Source organism: Desmodus rotundus, chromosome 1 (assembly GCF_022682495.2).
Source record: "Desmodus rotundus isolate HL8 chromosome 1, HLdesRot8A.1, whole genome shotgun sequence".
NCBI classification, from domain to species: domain Eukaryota; kingdom Metazoa; phylum Chordata; class Mammalia; order Chiroptera; family Phyllostomidae; genus Desmodus; species Desmodus rotundus.
In genome coordinates this window covers 51,367,347-51,393,035 of record NC_071387.1, presented here as the reverse complement: position 1 = coordinate 51,393,035, position 25,689 = coordinate 51,367,347, and the positions used below count along the sequence as shown (strand labels likewise).

At 39.6% G+C, this 25,689-nt stretch overlaps 1 long non-coding RNA gene and 1 pseudogene across 5 annotated transcripts in view; both read left to right on the top strand.

Annotated features, from left to right (window-relative positions):
* Nucleotides 1–25,689, top strand: part of LOC123479184 (uncharacterized) — a 217,626-nt gene that overhangs the window by 165,678 nt on the left and 26,259 nt on the right. For all 5 annotated transcript variants that reach the window (XR_006654719.2, XR_008426839.1, XR_008426840.1 and 2 more), the window contains 2 exons: nucleotides 21,495–21,614; nucleotides 23,146–23,279. This is a non-coding gene — a long non-coding RNA (uncharacterized lncRNA). The remainder of the gene's footprint in view (nucleotides 1–21,494; nucleotides 21,615–23,145; nucleotides 23,280–25,689) is intronic.
* Nucleotides 6,171–6,506, top strand: LOC112299840 (small ribosomal subunit protein eS26 pseudogene; annotated as a pseudogene).

Below are 25,689 nucleotides of genomic sequence, written 5' to 3'. Positions count from 1 at the left end.
CTGTACTTTTGAATGGACTAAGGAATATGACATAAGTTACAGTGTGAAAATAGAACATCCAGTGTGAAACCAATTCCTTTGATGGGGATTGTTACTCTGTATCTGATTTCTATTGTGTTGCCAGGCTGTGCTCAGGCCCAGTGCTGGGCAGGAACATGTGTGTCTACTTGGTGTATATTGTCTTCATACAGTCAGGGGGAGGAACATTGAATTTGGAGTCAGATCTGAGTTTGAGACCCCTCTTTGATCTCTCTCTTAGCCTTTTGGTCATGGGTGATGAATTTAGCTTTTTTAAATTAATTTATCTTGCAATTACAGTTGACATATAATATTATATTAGTTCCAGGTATAAAACATAGTGATCAGATATTTATATACCTTACAAAGTGATCACCCTGATAAATCTAGTACCCATCTGGCACCTTACATAGTTACTACAGTGTGATTAACTATGTTCCCTATGCTGTACTTTAGATTTCTATGGCTGATTTTATAACTGGCAATTTGTACTTTTTAATCCCTATGGATTTAACTTCTTGAGTTTGCCCTCCTCATTTGTAAATTAGAAAGAATAATGCAATCTGTTAACAGGCTGTTGTAATTATTTAGGTGAAAGTGTTTAGTAAACTCTCTTACAAATGTAGCTATTTCTTGCAAACACTTTTGGTAGCTGCCCCACTACACCTAAGCTCCTCTGCTTGGCCAGGTCATAAAGTTTGCTGGGGGGATAGTTAATTGACAGCTAACTGTACTTTCACATAGAGTTTCATGCCTATAACAGAGAGAATCACAACATTTTCTTGCTTGATTTTTTTATTTTTCATTTTTCAATTGCCACTCCTGAAATTCTGGCATGTGGCCCACAGAATATTTGTACTCATTTTACGTATTACCCACATGATGTACTTGGCTCTGCTCCAAAGGTGCAAGTTGAAGTAAGTAAATGATCTCTCTATTTGCCTTAAACTAAGCTCCATTTCCTTTCTTCTCTTACAACCTGGAGCCTTCAGAATATATACATGACATTAAAGGTACAGGAACTAAGAAGTCACTACTTGCAAAGTACTTCCCGCAACTCCCATTGTCAGCACCTTGCTAGCAATAGGAAGTCTTAAAATTTCATCTCCTAGGCAGACTCCTCATCTGGTATTCCTTGACTCTGTTCTGTTAAGCCCACTAGACACTCATTTTTGAGCTGTCTACTAAAAATCATAGACGGAACAGCTCAGGGCCCCCCCTGCGGGCTTCTACCTTTCCCTACCCATAACAAGTGTTCGGCTGGTTGGAAGTCACATTATTTACCGGGAGAATAATAGCCTTTTGCAGTGTATGTTTACCCTGTCACCTAACAACAGGAACAATATGTTTGACATTAACTGCATACTTACTACATTTTTTTTCCCAGAGGAAAAAACAGCCCTCCCTTGCCTCTATACTCCTAAACTTGGAAATGTCTAAAAATACCATCCTAACTATATCCCTGCAGACAAAAATCAATTCTAGCATACACATTTTCTATTTGTTCCTCCACCTCACCTGCACCCTTGCCAGATCTCTCAACCATTCACACCGAAAATGCTGAAAGTAAAAGATTGCTATCATGATTTCTCAAAGAGAACTCCTGACTTAAATGTAAAGCTCGAAGATCTCTCTTTACTCAGATGTGAAGGACAATGGAACACTTTTCCCCTTTTCCATAAAAATTGTCTATATTTTTACTTTTATTCACCAGTTTCCAGCTATTTGCAGCCTAGAAAACATATATTAATACTAAACTTCTGAATGCCAAAATTTAACTTGGCAATTGAAAGTAGATTACCTGAGCCATCAAACTAAATGAAATAGCACTCATCAATCACATTCAAAATTTATTCTAAGCTAAATTCGGTTGAGCAGTTCACAGTAGATTGGAAGCAGCAAATCAGAAATGGAAATGTGGTCACACTATGCCATAGTCCTCTTGGGCTGCCATAACAAAATATCATAGACCAGGGGCTTAGACAACAAACATTTACTTCTCTGGAGGCTTGGAAGTCCAAGATCAAGGTGCTAGCCAGTTTGGTTCCAGGTAAGGGCCTTCTTCCCGGCTTATAGCTGGATGCCTTCTCATGTGGCTTTTCTTTAGTGCATGCATGTAAGGAGAGAAAAAGACAGCAAGCCCTGTAGTGACTTTTCTTATAAGGGCACTAATGCCATCATGAGGATCCCACCCTTAAGACCTCATGTAAACCTAATCACTCCCCCAAAACCCCATCTCCAAATACCATCACATTGGGGCTTAGGGTTTCAACACAGGAACTTCAGGAGGACAAAGTTCTGTCCATAGCATCCGGCTGAAGTCAGATACACCAGCAAAAGTCAAAAGAGAAAATAGTCTTTTGACGGGGAGGGACCAAAGAAAAACTATTATAACTTTTTATTTTTTAAGAGGGACCATTTTGTTTAGGGACCTATCGCTGTGGAGGACACGTTTCCTGAGAGCATCTTGATTGCTAACGTTCTGATTCATTAACAACAGGAGGAAGTGACTTCAGTGCCCGCTGTTGAAGAGGGTAGAGTGTACTCTGCACTCTTTCAGAATTATTTTTGTAAATGTACTTAAAACACTAGTATGTCTTCAGGTCATAATTAATCATGTGAAAGATCCATTTATATTGAATGGCTTGTTTTTCTGAAACCTGACCAATCTTATGCATTAATAAACAATAAGTATTTTATAGGATCAGTTAACAGGATACTGTTTTCAGAGAACATTTTTTTAAACTGAATTATGCATGAGCTAACAAAATTTACTGTTGATACTCCAGTCACTGAAAACCATTCCTCAGGCTTTTCACTACCTAGCACCAAGGTTGAAACACTTCACAGTGTTTCACATCATCACAGTGCTTTCTTATCCAGGCATTTCTATGCATGAAAAGTCTTATTGCCCTTTAATTTACAGGTGGTAATGCAGACTGGGAGTTCAGAAAAAGAGAGGACTTATGTTTGACCACAATACTTTCACCTGGGCCAAGGAACAGTGATTTCCTGATTTGTCTGCCCTTTGCCGTAGTGCCTTCTCTCTTGTTAATAGCCATTTGCTGGATGGACTCTTGTGATTGCAGTAGGCAGGAGTTCCTTTTCACTGCCTGCCATACTTACTATGCAATCAGCATCCTTCTCCACAATGAGGCTTATCTTGCCAAAAAATCTGGGATACCCTAAGTCAGTTGGCTGCAATTCTGTGTATCCGTCCCAATGGTAGAGATGGCCTTGCCAAGCGACCATAATAAATGTTATCACTTGGCAAAGGTTCCCCATATGTTAGATGATGTTTGGAAAGGTACAATACACTTCTGCATCCATAATTCTCTTTTTATGTATGTTTTCACTTCTGAGAAACCCCCATTTGTCTGGCAAGTCCCTTCTTTAGCGGTATTACAGCCTTTGTGGTCCAGTCTCATCTCGCTGGTGGTACTACTCTGCTGTCTTGTTAAGGCCACACTGCAGATCTTGGATATGAGCCATTAGGTCCTGCTTTTAGAGTTTATGCCTGGATGTCATCTTACTCTTTCAGATCTGTGTCCTCTCTGTCATTCTCCCAGATCAACAGGTGCTGAATAGTGCTATGCACCGTATGCTTCATTCATGCCCTCATCTATTAGCAAATCCTAGTAACTCCACCTAAAAAATATTGATTTTGATTTAACTGATTTCTCCCACTTCTGCTGTTGACTAGCCTGGGCTTCCAATAAACCAAGCATGTTCCTGCCTTGGGGCTTGTGCATTTGCTATGTGTTCTGCAGGACAGGGATGTTCTTTCCCTCTGATATGTGCATATCTCAGTTCCCCACTTCATTCTGAGCTCTGTACATACGTCCTCTCATTGGAGAAGCCCTCCCTGACCACCCTGTGTAAAACAAGGGCCTCCTACTCCCATGGTGTATTACTCGTTGTCTCCCCTCACCCTGCTCATTTATTTGTTCATAGAGTATTTTTTAACAACATTTACAATATATATTTTCCCAAATCCATTCTCCTTTTTTTTCTAAGATAATATTTTTTGTGTTTATTATTTTTTGATTGTGCTAAAATATTATAACATAAACTTTACCATTTTCATTATTTCTTTAACATGTTATTGTTGTTCAATTACCATCATCTGCATTTTCTCCCCACCCCTCCACTCCACGCCAGCCAAACGCACCTCCCTCCCCCCTCCTCCCTCCCTGTTCATAGAGTTTTAAATCCATCTCCCTCTCCAAATATAAACCCCACCATGGCTTGTCCACAGCTATTTTCCAGATCCTAGAACAGTGCCTGACACCTAGTATGCACTCAGTAGGTATTTATTGGCTAATTGACAAAATGATTCCTTATCTTATTGAATCCTCAGAGCACTTCTTTAAGGTGTTAGCTGCCGGTATTCCAATTTTGTAAATTAACTGAAAAAGCAGGCTTGGTAACTTGCTTAGAGAAAATAGCTACTATGGACTTGAGTTTTTAATTGTGGTCATTTTGACCCTGAGTTCACTGTCCAACATATCGCACTTTTAACCCCATTTAGTGGAGACGAGCTCTGCTACTACTAGTGAGTGCTGGGAGGTGGCACTCCGGAACTTGGCCTTTGGTGCTCATGGCAGGACAGAATCACTGGCTTACATGTGATTTTGTAGCTGATGATAAAATTTCTCAAGGGGCTAAGTTGTGGACCTTCCACATAACTGTCAATCGAGACGCCTCAGTCTCACTATAAAGGATATGCATTTTAGTTTTCTGCTTTTTTTGCATTTTGTTCTGAATGAACTGGTCAGAAACCTGCTGATTAGTCACTGGGTTGCAACCTGCTGACTAGTCATTGCATTGTAGTAATTTTTACTCATTTCCTCCCAGGTAGATAATCATCACCAGAACTAGAAAATATATAGTTTGGGTTGAGAGCCAGACGACAGGAAATCAATCAGATCAGACTCATCCATTCAATATTCAGAGTCAAATAACCAGCCACAGGGCCATGAGATAGAATGGCAGACATTAAATTTTCAGCAACAGGGTCTTCATATCGATAGATTTCAGCCCATTACAAGAATGCCTGGCTAGTGTTAGACAAGGAAGACCCTGGCAGCTAACCAAGTGCTCACGCTTGACTCTTGATGCCAGCAGCCTCTTGGTCCAGAGCAAAGGCAAGGTCAGGAACCAGACTGACCCTGACAGTGTGTGCCTCTTGAATATAGTGCCTCAGCAATGGGAAGTCAAGAGGGTTCAATGGGTGGCTGTTGGTGTATGTATCAGTGGGTGTGTCTCTAATGGACCGTGCTGATTGTCTTATCAGTTAATGGCATTTAGTTTTTGTATGGGAGTAAACAAATTTTAAATATTTCTAGCTCCTGTTTTAATGTAAACATCTGCAAACACAAGTCTGTTGAAACTCCAGGAAACAGTTTTTAAAAACTAAGGGTACTCTGAGCCCCACATGAGTCAGCATATGAGAGTATTTCTTAGGGGGCATGTGTGACTCTGGAACTTGAAAACAGGAACTAGCAGGAGGTTCTTTTTCCTGCATAAATCATTTTTACTATATATTTTTTAGAACACCTCTTATGTACCAGGTAATGTGTTATACACTGGCTATGCACACATATAAGAGCCAGCCAGTTCTCAAAGGGGCCAGGCTCTAGTGACTTCTTTGAGGGCTTCTTTTGGACTCTTGTACTCTTGTGTTGCTATTTCTTTCTGCTTTCAAGAATTGGAAGAGGGGAAATAAAAATCTGAGATAAATGGGAAAGGAATTGATTAATTAGTCTGAAGGTAATTTAATGATCATTTAGAAGAAAGATACCCTTCACACTTAATGAGGAGGTCTATGCAACCAGAAGATATTAAGATATAAGAGATATAAATACTTTCCTGCCCTGACTGGTGTGCCTCAGTGGATGAAGCACTGGCCTGAGAACCAAAGAGTTACCAGTTTGATTCCCAGTCAGACCACATGCCTGGGTTGTGGGCCAGGTCCCCAGTAGGGGGAGTGTAACAGGCAACCACACATTGATGTTTCTCTCCCTCTTTCTCCCTCCCTTCCCTTCTGTCTAAAAATAAATAAATAAAATCTTTTAAAAAAAGACTTTTCCCTTCTTGGCCTTAAAGCAGTGAAAATACTTGCATATAGCTCTCAGGTCCTTCCTTCCAAGATGACCAAGTAAAGAAGGAATACCTGTCATCCCAAAAAAGGCCACAGCCATGTGCAGCCTATTTGCTAGACCTATACTGTACTTGATGTACACCCAAGGACAAAACCATTGAGAGACATAGTAGAGGCCATATCACTTAGGGACCTTTCCAAAGCGGGTGTCTTTGATGCCTATGTGCTACCCAAGCTTTATGTGAAACTACAAGACTGTGTGAGTTGTGCCATTCAGAGCAAGGTAGTCAGGAATCCTTCTAGTGGAGCCCAGAAGGATGGAACACCCCCACCCTGATTTAGACCTGCAGGTGCTACCCTTTGACCTCCACTAAAGCCCGTGTAAGGACCCAAGTCCTTAAAGACTGAAGTTCTCTGGAAAAAATAAAATGGAAGTTATACTTAAAAATATTTGCATGTATACTAGATATATCTTGTGTGTGTGTGTAATCCCCCCCCTCAGATTTATACATTGAAATCCTAACCCTCAATACCTCAGAATGTGACTATATTTGGAGATAGGGCCTTTAATGGGGTAACTAAGTTAAACAAGGTCATTAAACTGGGCCCTAAAGCCATATAATTGGTGTCCTTATAAACATAAAAGATTAGGACACCAATTGCACAAAGGGCAAACCATGTGCAGATACAGAGAGAAGACAGCCATCCACAAGGCATAGAAAGAAGCCTCAGAAGAAATCAATCCTGCCAATTCCTTGATCCCAGATCCCTAACCTCCAGGACTATGAGGAAATAGTTTTCTGTTGTTTAAGCCACCCAGTCTGGGATATTTTGTCATGCCAGGACTAGCAAAGTAATACAAACACACATATGCAAATCAAAGGACTCTAGCTCTAGAGATTTAAGAACTCAAAGAACTGCACATGTGTATTAGAGCTACTTTGGGAAGAAATATTCCTAGGTGCTGTATCATTCTGGGCTTGCTAAGCTCAATAGTAGATGAGAAATAATGCTGACTGGATATGTTAGCTACATGGATATTAAGTGCTTTATGATTCTTTTTTTAATTGAATTTATTGGGATGGCATTGGCTAATAAAATTATGTGGGTTTCAGGTATACAGTTCTATAATACATCATCTGTACAATGTATTGTGTGTTCACAGCCCCAAGTCTAGTCTCCTTCTACCACATTTCTCCCCCTCCACTTACCCTCTAATAATCACCACACTATTGTCTGTGACTATGAGGTTTTTCTCTTAATCCCTTTATCTTTTTCACCCAGGGCATTACTCCCTCCCCTCCAACAGCTGTCTGTTCTCTGTATTTATGCATCTGTTGCTATTTTGTTTGCTAGTTTATTTTGTTCATTAAATTCTACATATAAGTGAAATCATGTGGTATTTGTCTTTCTTTGACTGGCTTATTTCACTTAGCATAATACTCTCCAGGTCCATCCATGCTGTTGTAAAAGGTAAGATTTCCTTATTTTTTACAGCCAAGTAGTGTTCCATTGTGTAAATGTACAGCAGCATTTTTTATCCACTCATCTACTAATAGGCACTTGGGCTGCTTCCAAATCTTGGCTATTGTAATAACACTGCAATGAACATAGAGGTGCACATATTTTTCAGATTAGTGTTTTGGGTTTCTTCAGATATATTTCCAGAAGTGGAATGGCTGGGTTATAAGGCAGTTCCATTTTTAATTTTTTGTGGTATCTCCATACTGCCTTCCACAGTGACTGAACCTATCTGCGTTCCCAGGAACAGTGCATGATGGCTCCCTTTTCTCCACATCCTCACCAACACTTGTTTGTTGAATTATTGATGATAGCCTTTCTGACAGATGTCAGGTGATATCTCATTGTGGTGTTAATTTGCATTTCTCTGATGTTAGTAACGTTGAGCATCTTTTCATATGTCCATCGGCCATCCATGTCCTCTTTGAAGAAGTCAATTCAGATCCTTTGCCCATTTTAAATTTATTTGTTTCATGTTGAGTTGTATGAATTCTTTATAAATTTTGGATGCTTTTTATTTCTTGTTCTTGTCTAATTGCTGTGGCTAGGACTTCCAGTACTACGTCGAATAAGAGTGGTGAAAACAGACACTCCTGTCTTGTCCCTGATCTTAAGAGATACACTTTCAGGTTTTGCTTGTTGAGTATGATGTTGACTGTGAGTTTGTTATATATGGCCTTTAACAGACGTGTCACTTGTGAATATGTTCTTCCATTCAGTGGGTTGTCTTTTCATTTTGTTGATGATTTCCTCTGCTATGAAAAAACTTTTTACTTTGAAGTAGTCCCATTTGTTTATTTTTTGTTGTTGTTGTTTTATTTTCCATACCCAAGGAGATATATCAGAAAAAAAATTCTACGGGAAATATTCAAGATTTTACTGCCTATATTTTCTTCTAGGATTTTTATGGTTTTGAGTCTTACATTTAAATCTTTAATCCATTTAGAGTTTATTCTTTCCAATTTGCATGCCCTTTATTTCTTGTTCTTGTCTGATTGCAATGGCTAGGACTTCCAGTACTACGTTGAATAAGAGTGGTGAAAACAGACATCCCTGTCTTGTTCCTGATCTTAAGAGAAACACTTTCAGTTTTTGCCTGTTGAGCATGATGTTGGCTGTGAGTTTGTGATATATGGCCTTTATTATATTGAGGTATGTTCCCTTTATTCCCACTTTGCTGAGAGTTTTCATCATAATTGCATAAAAGCATTTTATCAAATGCTTTTTCTGCATCCATTGATATGGTCATGTGGTTTTTATCCTTTATTTTGTTTATGTAGTGTATCATGTTAACTGATTTTTGGATATTGCACCAACCTTACATCCCCAGAATAAATCCCATTCAATCATGCTGTGTGATTTTTTCAATGTATTGCTGGATCTGTTTTGCTAATATTTTGTTGAGGATTTTCACATCCATGTTCATCAGGGATATTGGCCTATACTTTTCTTCCTTTAGTGTTTTTATCTGGTCCTGGAGTTAGGATAATGCTGGCCTCATAAAATGAACTCAGGACCATTCCATCTTCTTGGGTTTATTGGAATAGCTTGAGAAGGATAGGTGTCAGTTCTGGTTTGAATGTTTGGTAAAATTAATCAGTGAAGCCATCTGATTCAGGACTTTTGTTTATTGGGAGTTTGGGGGTTACTGTTTAATTTTATTCGTTGTAATCTGTTTGTTCATATTTTCTGATTTTTCCTGGCTCAATTTTGTAAGATTGCATGTTTCTAGGAATTTATCTATTTTATCCAGATTGTCCAATTTGTTGACATATAGTTGTTCATGATATTATCTTACAATCCTTTGTATTTCTTTGCTATCAGTTGTTACTTCCCCTCTTTAATTTCTGATTTTATTTATTTAGGTCCTCTCTCTTTTTTTTCTTGATTTTCTGGTTAAAGGTTTGTCAATCTTGTTTATCTTTTCAAAGAACCAGCACTGGGTTTCATTGATCTTTTGTATTATTTTAGACTCTATTTTGTTTATTTCTGCTCTGATCTTTATTATTTTCTTTTTTTCCACTTACTTTGGGCTTTGTTGTTCTTTTTTAAGTTCATTTAATTGTAACTTCAGATTGTTTCCTTGAGATTTTTCTTGTTTCTTGAGATAGGCTTGTATCGCTATGAATTTCCCTCTTAAGACTGCTTTCTCTATGTTCCATAGTTTTGGGGTTGTTGTGTTCTCATTTTCATTTGTTTCAGGGTATCTTTTAATTTATTTCTTGATCTCATTGCTAACCCATTCATTGTTTAGTAACATGTTACTTAGTCTCTATGCCTGTGTGTGTTTTTCATTTTTTTCTTGTGATTAATTTCTATTTTCATACTGTTATGGTAAGAGAAGATGATTTCAATCCCCTTAAGCTTATTGAGATTTGTTTTGTGTCCTAATACTTGGTCTATCTTACAAAATGTTCCATATGCACTTGAAAAGAATGTATATTCTGCTGCTGTGGGATGAAATGTTCTGAAGATATCAATTAAATCCATCTGATCTAGTGTGTCTTTAAGGCCACTGTCTCCTTGTTGATTTTCTGTCTGGAAGATCTATCCATTGATGTCAATGGGTGTTAAAATACCTGACTGACTGTATTATTGTCAATCTCTCCCTTTATCTCCATCAAGATTTTCTTTATATATTTAGGTGCTTCCATGTTGGGTGCACAAATGTTTGTGAGGGTCATGTCCTCTTGTTGGATTGCCCCCTTTATCATTATGAGGGTCCTTCTTTGTCTCTTACTACAGCCTTGGTTTTAAAGTCAATTTTGTTAGGTCTAAGTATTGCTACCCCAGCCTTTTTTTTTTCATTTACATTTGCATGAAATATCTTTCTCCGTACCTTCACTTTTAGTCTGTGTGTATCTTTTGTTCTTAAGTGGGTCTCTTGTAGGCAGCATATATATTGGTCTTGTTTTCTTATCCATTCAGCTATGCTACATCTTTTGATTGGAGCATTCAAGCCATTTACATTTAAAATGATTATTGATAGGTATGTACATATATATTGCCATTTTATTTTTTTAACTATGTTCCTGTGTTTCTCCTCCTCCTCCTCCTCTTCCTTCTCCTATCAGGCCCTTTATCATTTCTTGAAATTAGCTTTTTTGTTTGCCTGGGAAGCTCTTTATTTCTCTTTCAATTTTAAATGGCAGCCTTACTGGGTAAAATAGTGTTGTTTGGTGTTCCTTGCTTTTCATCACTTTACATATTTCATGCCAATCCCTTCTGGCCTGAAGTGTTTCTGTTGACAAATTAGCTGGCAGTCTTATGGGAGCTCCAATGTAGTGAACTAACTGTTTTTCTCTTGCTCCTTTTAAGATTTTCTCTTTGTTTTTAACCTTTCCCATTTTAATTATGATGTTTCTTGGTGTGAATCTCTTTGGGTTCATCTTTATGGGGCCTCTCTATACTTCCTGTACTTGTGTGCCTTTTTCCTTCACCAGGTTAGGAAAATTTTCAGTCATTATTTCTTCAAATAGGTTCTTGATCCCTTGCTCTCTGCCTTCTCCTTCTAGTAACCCTATGATGTGGATGTTGTTATGCTTCATGTTGTCCCCATGGTCCGTTAAACTATCCTCATTTTTTAAGTCTTTTTTCTTTTTACTGCTCTGATTGGGTATTTTCTGCTACCTTTTCTTCCAAATCACTGATTTAATCCTCTGCTTCATCCAACATATTCTTTATTCCTTCTATTGTGTTCTTTATTTCAGATATCGTATTCTTCATTTATGAGTGGTTCTATTTTATGGCTTCTATATCCTTTTTCATGCAGTTGTAGTTCTCATTTAGTTTCTTGAGCATCCTTATAATCATTTTTTTGAACTCTATTATCTGATAAATTGCTTGTCTCCATTTCATTTAGTTCTTTTTATGGAGATTTCTTCTGTTCTTTTATTTGAGGTCTGTTTCTTTGTGTCCCCATTTTGGCTGCCTTTTTATGTTTGGTTGTATATATTAGGTTGATCTGCTATGACTCCCAGTCTTGGAAGAGTAGCCTTATATAGTAGATGTCCTATATCTACTGTGGGGCCCAGTACAGTCTGTTTGATCACCTGAGCTGGGTGCTCCAGAATGTCCCTTGTGTGAGTTTTGTAGGCCCTCCTCTTGTAATTGAGTCTTGATTGCTATCGGCCCATTCATGTGTGGGGGTCAACCCTCAGGCAGGCTGACTATGAGGGTCAACCCTGACAACAGTATACAAGCTGCTATGCAGGTGCTGACCACAGGAGGCAGAATTCACCTCAGCAGGGTGTGGTGTCTGCTGAAATCTCATTTGGACATATTTCTTGTGAAACTAATTGGATCTTGCTCTGATATTGTCTGAAGCTGGCCACTGGGTGTCTTGGTTCTGGGGCCTTCTGAAAGGAACTCTGGTGCTGGCCAATGTCACATGTTGCCTGGCAACCTGTTTGGAGCTACAAAGCGACCCAGAGTTTGCAATTGCCTCTGCTGGGCCTGGTTATGCACAGGAAGGACTAAAGAATGCGCCAAGGCCGGCTTTCACCAGCAGCAATTTCAGGGGCAGGGCAGCTAAAGTCCCAAGGCACCGCAAGATCCACCTCTGCCTGACTCTGCCTGCCAGCTGCCTGTTAGGCTCAGTCCCTTAAACAGCCTCTGGCAGTACTCAAGTTGCATGAGGAAGGTTCTCAGTGAGTCACTGGGTAGGGACCAGTGGTCACCAGATTGATACAGGTTCAAAATTTGTGCTATTTTGGCTCTAAGGCCACTCAGCAAATGTCTCAGTGAACACTAAGTCTAGCTGCCACCCACTGGGGTCCTCCTCACACACCTGTGTGTTGGGGAAGAGTTTTAGGAAGTCATCAAGGTGAGGCCAGCAGAGCATATCAGGTTCAAATGGACCAAGATTTGTCCGTGTGAAGGGAAGGCTCTGTACTAGTCAGGCATACCAGGGAAAAATGGCTCCCGTCATAGAGCCACATAACTCAGTGTGTTCCATATTCTGCCAGGAGCCCAAATCTCAGCATGATGTGGCCACCAGGAGTTAAGAAGATGGGGCTATTGGATCTTCCACAATGAGGAGGTGCCAGTCAGGCTTGAAGGAAGGTGGGAGAGGTGACCCCTGCCCCAGCCCACACAACTCAGTCTGTCCAAGATTCTGCCCAGACCTTGGCAGGACAGGGCCACCAGGAATTGAGGAGGGGGGGGTTGCCAAGAGTCCAGAACTGGAAAAGTGGGGCTAGTGGATCTCCCATGAGGTGGAAGTACCAGTCAGTTTTGCAAGAAAGTGGGGGGAATGACCTCTGTCCCAAAGCCACACCACTCAGTCACTGACACCTCCTAAGTCTGCCCAGGCCTCTACACCCTGGCCCGGGCAGCTGATACCTCTAAAGATTGCAAGCTCCACAGGGTGGGGCCACAGGGAGTACAGAGGGTGGGGTTATTACATTCCCCCAGGTGATGCTTCTGGAATGGAGTGCTCCACCTGAGAAAGGTGGTATCTGCAGTGTGTGAGAATGACTCAGCAAAGGGATTCTGGCAGCTGTCCCTTCCACTTTCTCCCCAGAGCCACAAACCCCATTCTTTCCTTATGCAACTCTAGTCCACTCAGTCCTCCCTTCACCAGAGCCCAGGGTGAGTGGCTACAAATAACATTTTGTGCATTGGCCCTTAAGAAGGCACCTGTCTCTAGCAGATTTCTGTCTTTCTGTGGTGGACAGAATGCCTGCTGATTTTCACAGCCAGATGTTGTATGGGCACCTCTTCCTTGCACTGGTGCTCTGGGCTGGGAGTCTGGCTTGGGGTTGAGAGCCCACTCTTCTCAGCAGGAACTTTTGCAGCTGAGATAACCCTCTTGAATCTCAGCCACAGCCCATGGGAGCAGGGCTGGCCCTTTTCTTGTCCCCACCCTTCCTACCAGTCTCCATGTAGTTTCTTCTATAAATCCTTAGTTATAAGACTTCTCTTCAGTTAGTTTTCAGTTGGTTGTTCAGGATGATTTTACTATAATTTATTTGTAATTCCACTTTGGTCCTGAAAAGAGGTGAGTGTAGCTTCCCCCTATTCTGCTGCCATTTTGGATTGAAAGACCTTCTTTATGATTCTACTAGCTCATTCATTCAGTGAATATTTTTAAAAAGTGTTTGCTATGTACCAGCATTGAACCAGAGGAAATACGAGAATGGCTGACAAAACAATCTGTCCTCTAGGAATGGGTTATGGATAGTCATTGCAATGGTGTGAGAAGTCTCATGGTGAATGTATGAACATGGTGCCTTCCCTAGCCAGGGTGGTTCTAGATCATATTCTCACAGTCAGTGGACTTCACTTGGTATATTTTCCTTACATATTTCTTCTAACGTCCCCTTTTTATAGTGATATTCTCCAGTTCTTTTTTTTTTATGTGGTGAAGTATTGGATATTAACCTAGGACCTGTGGTAGTTCATTAAGATCCCAAGAAGTCATTCAGAGAACATGATGCAGTACATCCGACTTGTGTTAACTCTGACCTGGAGCATTATCATCTGTCTGACTCAGTTCCAGGAGAGAGAACCACCTTATGTGACCTCTTCCCCAATGTTTCAGACCATAAATAGGTGCTAGGGCCCTGCCAACTTGGGTGACTGGGATTCATAAGGAACTGTCAGTTTCTTGAGAACATTATACAGCCACAGAATCACTATGCTACCAAAGGTGGCTCATAAAATCTGCACCTCTTAAAAAGGAAATATTAAAAATCTTATCTCCTGGCTGTCACTGTAACACAGTTATGAGCTCTAGTGCTCAGTTGTCTGCCCAGAAGAGTCCTCAGAGGAACCGAAGGAGAAATCTGGGAAACTTAACTTCAATTTGCCCAAAGCAAGTATTAGGAAGTAGTCGAAGTAGAAGTTTTAGATTATGTTTTTAATCTAGTGTTATGATAAAACATAAATGATGTTTGATGTCTACTAGTATTTGGCATTCAGGGTTCTTCAGAGGAAGAGAGAAACAAGGTGTGGGGGAATTATTTAAGGAATTGGTTTATGTGATTACGGGGGATGGCAGTTATAAATCTGCAGGGTAGGCCAGCAGGCTGGAAACTCAGGCAGAGTTTCTATGAACCAGAATCCTCTTCTATGGCAAACTTCAATCTTTCCTCTTAAGGCCATCAGCTGATTGGATAAGACCCACCCAAAGTATGGAGAACCATGTGCTCTGCTAAAAGTCAACTAATTGTAAATGTTAATCAATCTACAAAATACCCTCTTAGCAACACCTAGGCTAGTATTTGACCAAATAACTGGGCACCATAGCCTAGCCAAGTTGACCCAGAAAATTAACCATCACAGTACCTTCAACTAAAAGAAGTAATCTGAGTTCATCATGTTATTAAATAAGAATCTCAATGAAGGTTACTATTATTCATAAAAATTCTCTAACCCTTGTGTTCATCCTCTTTGTATGCTTTCAGTCTTAGGGTTTTGAGCCACTGCTTCACAAGGTAGGCAAGTTCATCTTTGAAAAACTCTCGTAGTTGACAAGCCCTGGCTTGAATTGATTTAGTCCCAGTCCCTCTCCATATAACTGTCACACTGTAAGTGCAGTTCTGCCCTCTGGAACAACACTGAAGCAGGACGAAGACCAATTTGTCTTAAATAATGCCCAAAGTGTGCTCTATGGGATATTCATTTTGTGTGATGCTCAGTGTGGGGTAGGGGGCTAGAGAAGGTTCTGTGGTCAGATAAGGTTGGGAAACAATGCTTATAAGCTCTTCCTTTGGAAGACTGATATGACTCATATGAAAGGCTTTGAGATTCTGCAGCAAAGAACGCAGCAGCTAAGTTAGCATTTCCCAGACATCTGACCTTGGAAAATCCCCTTTTCTTTTCAGTACTGTTCTATAAAACATAAATCGTTGTGTGAAACTGTCATCATCAACATCCAGTCTTTAGTTTAGATGCTGTGTTCCCCTGGTTGCTCTGTCTCAAGGTTGTTGTATCAGAGCTGTGTTGTGGAACATACCACCCCAGTCCTTAGTGACGTAAAATAATAGCCATTTGTTATTTCTCCCAAGTCTACAGCTCACTGGGTGATTCTGATGATCTTATGTATCTGCAGTGATGAGTGGCTGCTCTCGCCTAGCCTTGGCTGGGATGACTCAGCTTTATTCCACCCACCTCTCATATCCTTCCAGCAGTCTCTGCTGGGATATTGTCATTGCAGTGGCAGAGGCTGAAGAGAGGAAATGGAGGCATTCAAGCAACACTTTTTCAAGTCTCTGCTTGCATCAAGTTTGCTAAAATTCTGTTAGCCAAAACAAGTCCCTTGGGAGAGTTCTGAGTGGTACGGTATCACAAATTTAGAGGACAAAAGACAATGATATGGGGTAGCTATTAATTGAGACCATTGGTTATATTTGTCTAATGAAATTGTCAGATACAAATCTGAGAAATGGTGCCAAGATGGCTGCATCAGAATTGCCAGGGAGAACATAGCAAAATGGCAGATTCTCAAATCCCCACCTTCCAGAGATGCTCAGAGTAGGATTGGGTGCCGATAGTTTAACACCTTCTCAGGTAATACTGATGACGAGCCAGGTTTGAAAATCCCCTTGTCTAGATCCCTCTTCTGTTTAACAATATTACATGAGCTCTGACAATGATAAATGCCACAAGGGACATAGAAACAAGTTTAAGATGAAGATGGTGCTTCTTTCCAAAGAACTTCCAATCTCAGGCAAATAAAAGCAATATGTGATAAGTTATATAGCAGCAGGTCTGCTTCCAAAGCCATGCAGGCCATGGCTCTTCTCTGGCCTAAAGTCTGTCCTGGCTCTTGGGATCCCTGCAATTAGATTGTTTCATCAAATTAACCAATACATTTCATTCTGTGTGTTCTCTGCCTCAGTCAGGGGCAGCTGTGAGAAATAGGCTGAGCCAAGAGTGGTGCCAATTTAGCCAGACTTAAAAGGAGCTGGGAATAGATGACTTCTTCCCAGAAGACCAAGGATGCCAAGGGGTCAATGGAGTTACTATTACAAAGGGGGTTGACTGTGAAAATGTATCAGTACCAAGCATTATCTACAGACTGAATAAAATAGTATCTCCCAAATATACACACAAGTGTTTTCCCCAAAGGTAGTTATATACCCTTGTGATTATATTAGTAACATATAGGCAGTACCGAAGTCATCATATCCAAATATTTGTGTGTATATATGTATTTATATGTAATCTCAGTCAATAGAGAGTGAATATACAATTAATTAGTATCTTGTGGAAGTTTATATAATTTTTTATGTTTAAACGTTGGAAACTGTATTGGTCTGCTCTGGCTGCCATAACAAAATACCACAGATCGGGTGGTTTAAACAACAGATATTCATTTCCTCAGTTCTGGAGGCTGGACGTCTTTTGTCAAGATGCCAGCAGGGTTGATATCTGATGAGAGTCCTCTTCCTGGCTTGTCTTTCTCATTGTGTCCTCACCTGGCCTTTTCTCTGTGTGAGTGCGGACAGAGAGCTCTGGTGACTCTACGTAAACACCAGGCCATCAGATTAGGGCCCCACACTTTTGACCTCATTTAACCTTTCAAACAAAAATTAAAAAATTTTTTTAATTAAAATATTTTTTACAGAGAGGGAAAGAGAGGGAGAAAAACACAGATGTAGGAGGGAAACATTGATCAGCTGCCTCTCACAAGTCCCCAGCCAGGACCCTGGCCTGCAATCCAAGCATGTGCCCTGACAGGGAATCAAACAAGTGACCTTTCAATTCGCAGGCCGGCACTCAGTCTACTGAGCCACACCAGCCAGGGTAACCTCATTTAATCTTAAGTACACCTTCAAAGGCCCTATCTCCAAAAACAGTCATGTTGAGGGTTCAGGCCTCAACATATGAATTTTAGCAGGACACAACTAGGTCTATAACAGGAGCCACTGTGCTAGACTGTTGTTGAATGTAATAAAATCCCCTTACTCCTTCCTGCTGCCATTTGGAATCTCCTCCCAGACATAACTGGGGCTCAGAAGCTTCCCTAGCTTACTACTTTAGGATGGTGACTCTCAAACATTTTTTGAGCTGTAGCCACACTAGGGAGCTGAAAAGATTCATTGGCCTTCCTAGTTCATGCGTTCCAATTAAGCAATGGGGCCAAAAATATGTGGATTGTGTGCTTACTTTAAAATCAAATGATAAGCTTATCTATAGATTTTTACACCTTAGAGCATTGCAATATGACCTTAAATAATCAAATTATCTTATGCTCATCTTGATCACATGTTGCAATTAAAAAAAGGAAGCAAAATTTCCTTAACATCACCAATGAGTGTACTTCAGTACAAATACATATTTTACATATTATCAGTAAAGGCACGAATGATTACTATTTGAATTGAAATGCCTTTGTGTGTCAGTATAGCTATTACAATATTTTAGTCTCCTAATCTGTATATGTGCTTTATTGGAAGCTATGAAGGCAAATGTTAATGGCATAGTGGTCAGGAGTGAGGGCTCTAAAGCAAGGGCCAGCATGCTATGCCTGTTGTTATAAATAAAGTTTTATTGGAAAACAGCCATGCCCATTTTTTTATGTACCATCCACGGCTGCTTTGGGGCTACAATAGCACGGCTGAGTAGAGAACATGCATCCCAAAAAGCCTAAAATATTTACCATCTGGCCTTTTGTAGAAAAAGTTTGATGACCTCCCAGAATAACAATCCTTGAGTTCAAATCCTGACTCTAGTTTCCAGCTGTGTGATCTCAGGCAAGTTATCTAGCCTCTCTGTGAAATGAGGAAATAACATTACCTGCCCCAAAGGAGGGCTAAGAGCCATCAATGAGTTTGGAAAGATCTCAGCATAAGGCCTGGACTAAAAAAACAAAACAAAACAAAAATAAAACAAAAAACCCCCCACTAAAATAATAGTAGTTGTTAGTATTAACCAAACATCCCATAATAAACTAAATTTGTAATGAAGATGCTAAATTAAGGGCAATTGATAATTACAAGGGAAACTTAACAGTAATTACAAACCTGACCAACCTAAATCAACAGGGGGGAGGCTCCTCCCTCAATGTCCCTTCTAAAAATGTGCAGGAATTCTGTTTCTACGTGGGGCATGCCCAGTGGGAGCTTTTGAACCTTGGTAAGCACTGCCTGGCACTGAGCCATTTTAGAAAAATGTAGATTGATCTTTAGTAAACTGGCAGTACACTAAGTTTAGTTTATTAATAACACGGGAATCCTTAATAATTCACTTAGTAATTTACCAATAAATAGCCTCTAGCCCTTCATAAAAATACTAGCCAGTGGAATAAAATTATGGTTTGGGTTCTGTTCATAGCCTAACCAAATCATCCTTTGCAACTGTCTCACCCTACCTAACCCTTTCCTTGCTGGATGGGCAGCCATCTAGTTCATAGAGTCAATGAAACCAAGTCATGGATTCAGTCCTTGGTATATTGGCAACTTGCTTCTCTCCTGTGGCCACGGGCTATACCTTTCACCATGGTCAGCTGTGGCAAATTTGCCCCTGGGGAAGACTGAGGAGTAGTTCTTGTGGTTGGGTAAGCGTAAATATCTTAGCCCTGATGGAAAATATACCCCAGTGATGAGTGGTGGGCCAGTAGCATCATGTTTTGTTAAAGGAAGTTCATAGTCCAAGAGAGAAGGGCAGTGGAAGTTGCTCCCAGTTTATCTTCAGGGTTATGTGAGGTCTTTGGCAATTTCTTCCATGAGTGGTTAGTTTTGTAATTGTATGGGTAACACTTAGAATAGCAATCATAAAGAATAAACTGGGTATGTAATGAGGAGAAAGAAGTGTGACTAGAAAGTACCTTATCTAATCTGTAGGTTGTTTGGATCCTTATCACTGTCAGAAGTCTCTTCACAAAATTTCGAAATGAAATGCAAATAATCATTAACCTGTTAGCTTGACTGGAAAAGAGCCGTTATGAATGGTTACTCAGCAGCATGGCGAGATTTCTTCGCCACAGTCAACTCTAATTGTATCTTCTTTTTTAGATATACAATAGATTTTTTTAAACATTCCTATGGATGGTCCATGCACAAAATGTTCCACACTGAACACCTGGTCTTTTCTTTCTTCTCATGCTCTGTTAGCAGACCCTCTGGCCTGTGAGAAGTTTGGCAGAGTCCCCTCTCTTCGTTCTTCCTCTTCTGTCTCTGTTTCTTCAAGTTCTGCAGTACCTGGAGAGATCTCCCTTCTGTGCTCTCCACCCTCCCCCCTTGATTGTCTCCGTTTTCTTTCCTGCCTTGAAGATTCCTTGCAAACCCAGTCTAACTTCAATCAAGCGAAAGTGAGTGGTCCATACACGGCTTTTTTCCTGGGTCATAAATGACTTGATAATGTGTTATTGAAAAGAAAGAACATACAAGAATATATTTGTGAATTTACAGTTCTTGTTCACATTTCTTGTTTTTTTAAATGAGATGTTTCCTGATTATCAATAAAATACTTATTCATTGTAGGAAGTTTGGCAAAATAACACTAATGAAGGAAAACATTAAAAAAATAATCACCCATAATCCTACCACACTGCATAACCACTGTTAATATTTTGCTGTATTTCTTTCCTGTCTTCTTCACCCATATATTAATTACACAGATGTATATGTTTCTCCGTTGGGAAGTTACATTGTAATAATAGCTCATGTTTTAGAGTGCTTATTATGTACTAGATCTACACCAAGTATTTTAGGTATATTATTTCATTTAATCTTTATCACAACACTGTGAAGTATGGCTTATATTCTCGTCACTATAAAATGAGTAAATAAAGCCCAGAGAACGAAATTGCTTGGCCAACAAAAGTTAAGGTGAAAACTCAAGCAGATAGGTGCTCACAGTACTAACACTATGCTCTTCTGCTCCATTACTACTAGGTTTAATTATTTAAATTTAATTTCTTAGTGATTAGAGGATGAATTTTTAGAAACCTGAGTTATTATGTTTGAAAAATAATTTAATATGTATTAATAATAATGATTCAAAATACATAAATTTAAATTTGCCCTCTATTTCAAATACCGGAAACTGAACTCTATTCTTAACACTCTCCTTGTTTTTCGCTCCTTCTTTACTGTTCTAAATGAACTGGTGAATTTGTTTGGTAAGAAAGCGGGGAAGAGAAGTCATCTCATTAACTCACGAAGGATTCACATTCAACTTCTCCCTCCACTCACTCCTTCCGAGTGACCGTTATGCACTCATAAATCCATTGCTTTCTTTCTCGTTACACTCTCATAATATTTCCCCAATGGTTTTCATCATGAAATGGGCAGAGTTAAACTTCTCAGCCAACTTAGCAACTTCTAACAAAATTATAATATCCCTAATAACAGAGTGGATTAAATTTATATAAACATTTTATTGTTTGTCCTGAATGTTGCATTGTATCAGTTTATAATATGCATTTTCTTTGGCTGGAGATTTATGTCTTTTAAAATATACCCTCCCAGAGTGTAATGAGAAGTTCTGCCCTATCTTCATCTAAAAATATTCGTGTGGGAAAATGTTTTCTGAAGCCATTATATACCTGCACAACTATAATTTGCTTTTCCACATGATGGGTAAGTGACTTGTACATTTTAAAGGGCTGCACCACCCTTGATTCTTTGGATATATTTATACTGTTTGTGAGCAAATAAAGTGTATTTTATAAATGAGCTTCAGGGGGCACTGCTGCAGAATTTCTTCAAACTGTTGTCATTTGATTCCTGGATTTCCTGTGAAATGTTAACACTACTGCTTATGACTAAGAAAGCAGAAAAAAAATCCTAAAGGGTCTTCTTGCAGTACCCAATTTCAAATGCTGAATCATAAGGTTAATTTAGAATAATATTTTATGCTATAATATATATGAGACATAATCCATCATTGTTCATTTTAGCACCTTCATTTTATGGATGGATGAGAAGACCGAGTTTATGGCTTGCTCAAGTTCAACAGCTGGATGCGAAGACTCCTGCCCAGGAACAACCAAATCTTCTATACTATCTTAAAGTAGAAGGTATTTATTTTCTTCACTGTTCCCAAAGGTTTTTGGATTTAGGAAAACTATCTGGAAAATTAATACTTCACCAGAGTGAAACTTCCTGGAAAATTGAACACTTCCTTATACTCATAGTCTCAGAAATGCAGTTCACCCCGCTCTTCCACAACCAGGGGTATGCAGTACCATCCAATGGTCAAAAGTGTGATTATTTTTAGAGGTTCAGAAACACTACAAGTATAGTACAGAGAGTTCCTATTTGTTCATGTCCTAGCATACTCCAATTTAGCATCTTATGTACTGTAGTATAATAATCATAACCAAAAATTAACCTTAATATAACACCAAGAACTAAAGTAAAGACTCCATTTGAACTTCAATTTAAAGTGTTCAACCAATGACTTTTTTGCTGCTGTTGTTGTTCCTAAAATCCAAATCAGGATTCCTGCATTTAGTGGTTATTTCTCTCTGGTCCCTTATAATCTGCAGTAGTTCTCCAGTTGTTCCTTTTCTTTTGTGACCTTGACATCCCCATAGAGTATTTTGATGGACATTACTCAATTCAGGCCTGTCTGGGATGTTCTTGTGATTGGACTGAGGGTATCCAGAGCACCACAGAGCGGTCCTCAGTACATGAAATCACTACACTCAGGACGTAGACATGGGTATTATTATTGACGATGCTGCTGTTGATCACTTGGTTAAGATGGTGGCCACCAGGCATTCCCACTGTAAAGTCACCATCCCAATGGCCAAAGATAGAATGCTTTGGGCAAGAAAATAGATAATGACAGTATTAGAGTGTAACCCATAAAATAATATAAATGTCCATGAGTTCATAGTGATATAAATAACTAATTGGTAAAAGAGATACAGCTGATTCTTGTTATTCACAGTATTTATGTTCTGCAAAGTCATTGTGTGTAAACGCTGACTTAGCTAATCCTGACCCACTGCTCCTAGAGAAATTACAGGCTTAGTTTTCTGCAAATCTGTAAAAACCGCTTTATCAGTTGATCCACACATAACCTGGTTTTATTTGTGTTTCTGTTTAAAGACAGCTTATTTAGTATAGTTTCTTGGTCTGTTAACTGAAGTTACAACTTACAGCATTACAACTCATGTGTGAGTGGAGCTTGTATAACACACTTATTTTCTCCGTAAGGCACATCGTAGCCTTCTTGTGCTCAGGAATACAGGCCACACTGTAGCACTGTGCTTGGGGTACATTTCAAACACTGAAATGACCAATAAAAAACCAAAAATGTGAAAATGTGGCACTAAACAGATTGAGAAAAGGACACTTGTTTAACAGTATGCAGCTGAAATAGGACAGCAGAGAGTGTCACCTTGGGTTTTTTTTAAAAGATTTTATTTATTTACTTTTAGGGAGAGGGGAAGGGAGGGAGACAGAGAGAGGAAGAGAAACATTGATGTGAGAGAGAGTCATTGATTGGTTGCCTCTCCTATGCACCCTGACCAGGGACTGAACTGCAACCCAGGCAAGTGGCCTGACCTGGAATTGAACCTGTCACCTTTTGCTTTGCAGAATGAGGCCCAACCAACTGAGCCACACCAGTCAGGAGTGAGCGTCACCTTGTTTGACCTCAGCTGGGACTGTATGCTTTGGGTGACTCACATTCTTAGCTACTCTACATGTCCATGAATGGCCAAGAAAGTGCCGTAAGTGTTGACTTTGGAGTTACAAATAACTTTTACCAAATAGACAAACCCTTAAATATGTAATCTGTGAATAATGAGGGTGAACTGTGTATGGAGAAATGACAACTCTTCTTTATAGTACAATTCCAAATAGATGTGAAAAGAATGAAAAACTGGAAAATTGTCATGGTGGAACCCCCACAGTGATCATTACTGTGGAGGGACTCACCAGTGGACACCGGAACCACTGAGCAAAGGTTTGAAAATGAAAGGGTTTGCGTAGTCTCAACGTCTGTCCTCTAAAACATTTGTTCACTCTGGGGAGTGAGCTAGTAATTTTATTTTTATTTTAAATTTAATATTGCATTATTTTTATATTTTTCTAATATTTCTAAAGCATTAGCAGATGTTGACTACTGATGCATGTACATGGGAGGTAAATGCTCAAATTCTTGGTGATAAGGGGGTCTCCTTTTTTTTTATTTTCATAGCTGGGTAATTAGCTAGTGTCCACTTGAAGATGTTTAGTTATGTACAGCTGGAGGACAATTAAAGAAGCTACCACTTCAAGGGTGGACCTGGGACATGGAAGCATCACTGCCTGTGTGAAATCACCCCACGGGGAGGTCTGTGCTTGCTCTTCAGTGTTCCCATGGGGCCCTATCTGAACAGACTAGAACTGTCTATTTTACACTGTAGAATTGATTGTATACACACTTGTCTTCCGAGCAGGGTGTTTCCTGAGCATAGCAGCTGCCTCCTCCATCTTTACATTCCCAGTGACCAGTACAGTGACTCACACATAGTGGACGTTCAATAACCCTTAACTGGAGATGGGATGACGTGGGATAGGACAGGGTGGGATCTGAGAGTAACACCCTGAGTCTGATAGGTAACCACTGTCCATATGTTTTCATAGACAAGTTTCTGTTCTTGCCATATTATTTCCAGATGCTAATTTTTAATCTCCTGCCCATGGAGATAACAAGCATGCCCTTTGCTTATAGTATTTAAAGGTACGTGGAAATGAAGACAGGCCTTGTACATTTGGTTCAAGGGAATTTTCTTATTCCACATATCTTAGTTCAAATATGACTTTAGGTGTTATATTTGCACACCTACCTCTTTCCTAATAACGGTGCTACTAGTGTCTCCAGGGGCAAAAGAGACTGATGGCAGCATTGTTGGGGATTTTGTGAAAAAGCTTCTAGTGTAGTGATTGGTTCTGAGAGCTTGGATGATTTCTGACTGAACCAAATGTATTTGTCAGGGTAGCTAACTGACATAACAAACAGCTACCTAAAAATGTGACATTGTACATTTTTTCTTTCTCATAAACATTCCAATGCACTGTTCCCCGTCCCACAGCTCTCCCTCAGGCAGTGCTTCAAGGACTCCTGCTTCTTCCAACTGGTGACTCAACCTGCCTCCAGGTCCTCAGAATGCTCCTCTCTCAGCTGGTGGGGATTATGGGTTCCATCTAGGAGCAGTTTCCTGCCTTCTGCTCACATTCCCTTGGATGTAAATCAATCATATTCCTACTCCTAAATGCAACGCATGCTGTCAAATGTTTAACTTTGTGTGCCCATGAGAACAAAGAAAATTGTTTGGTGAATAACTAGCCGGTCTGTCTCACCCACGCAGCCTGGTATCTGTCCTCTGAATTCTCATGCCATTTGCTTTCCTTATTCTTCTTAAGATCTTAACACTTTCATTGTATTCATTCATTAATTATGAAACCCATTGATGATGTAATGGCCTCCCACAACATGCCAGTTTAGAGGGATTGTAAAGAAAAATCAGGTTCAGGGCTCACCCTGGAACTCAGTCTCGTTCAACCTTATTTAGCTGTCAGGGTCTATGGGAGTCACGTAATGCTCGTAGTTCATTCTGTCATCCAAACAGGAACAAATGATTGCATGACTACCTAGCTTGCAAAACAGTGTGAGTGCCTTAAAGTACTTAGGTATCCAAATTTTGCTCCAAACATTTATTTGATGCTCATTCATTTGTTCATATGTTGTTTGTTTTTTAAATCTTATAAGCAGAGGCAGATATCCAACATTTAAGGAAAATGTTAAATCAAAACATTTTCTCTTTCTTTAAATTCAATTATCCTTGAAAGTTTGGAAAAGGTTATTATTCAGTCTTATTAGGGAATTAGAGTTTTGAGGCCCACTGGTATTTTTCTTCTGTTAGTGTGTAAGAAACTTGAACTTGAGGACCTTGTGTGACACTTTCTTCCTCCTACTTCTTAAACTGTATCTTTTTTCACCTAACTGACCAACTCATCTTTTTAAAAAAATCACTGCTTGTGTAATTTTTAAGTAAACTTATTGTAGAAAAGGTTGAAAATATAGGTAAGCAAAAAGACAAATATTAGAAATGTTCACTTTCTGACTTCCCATAGTAAGTCCTGTTAAGATAATGC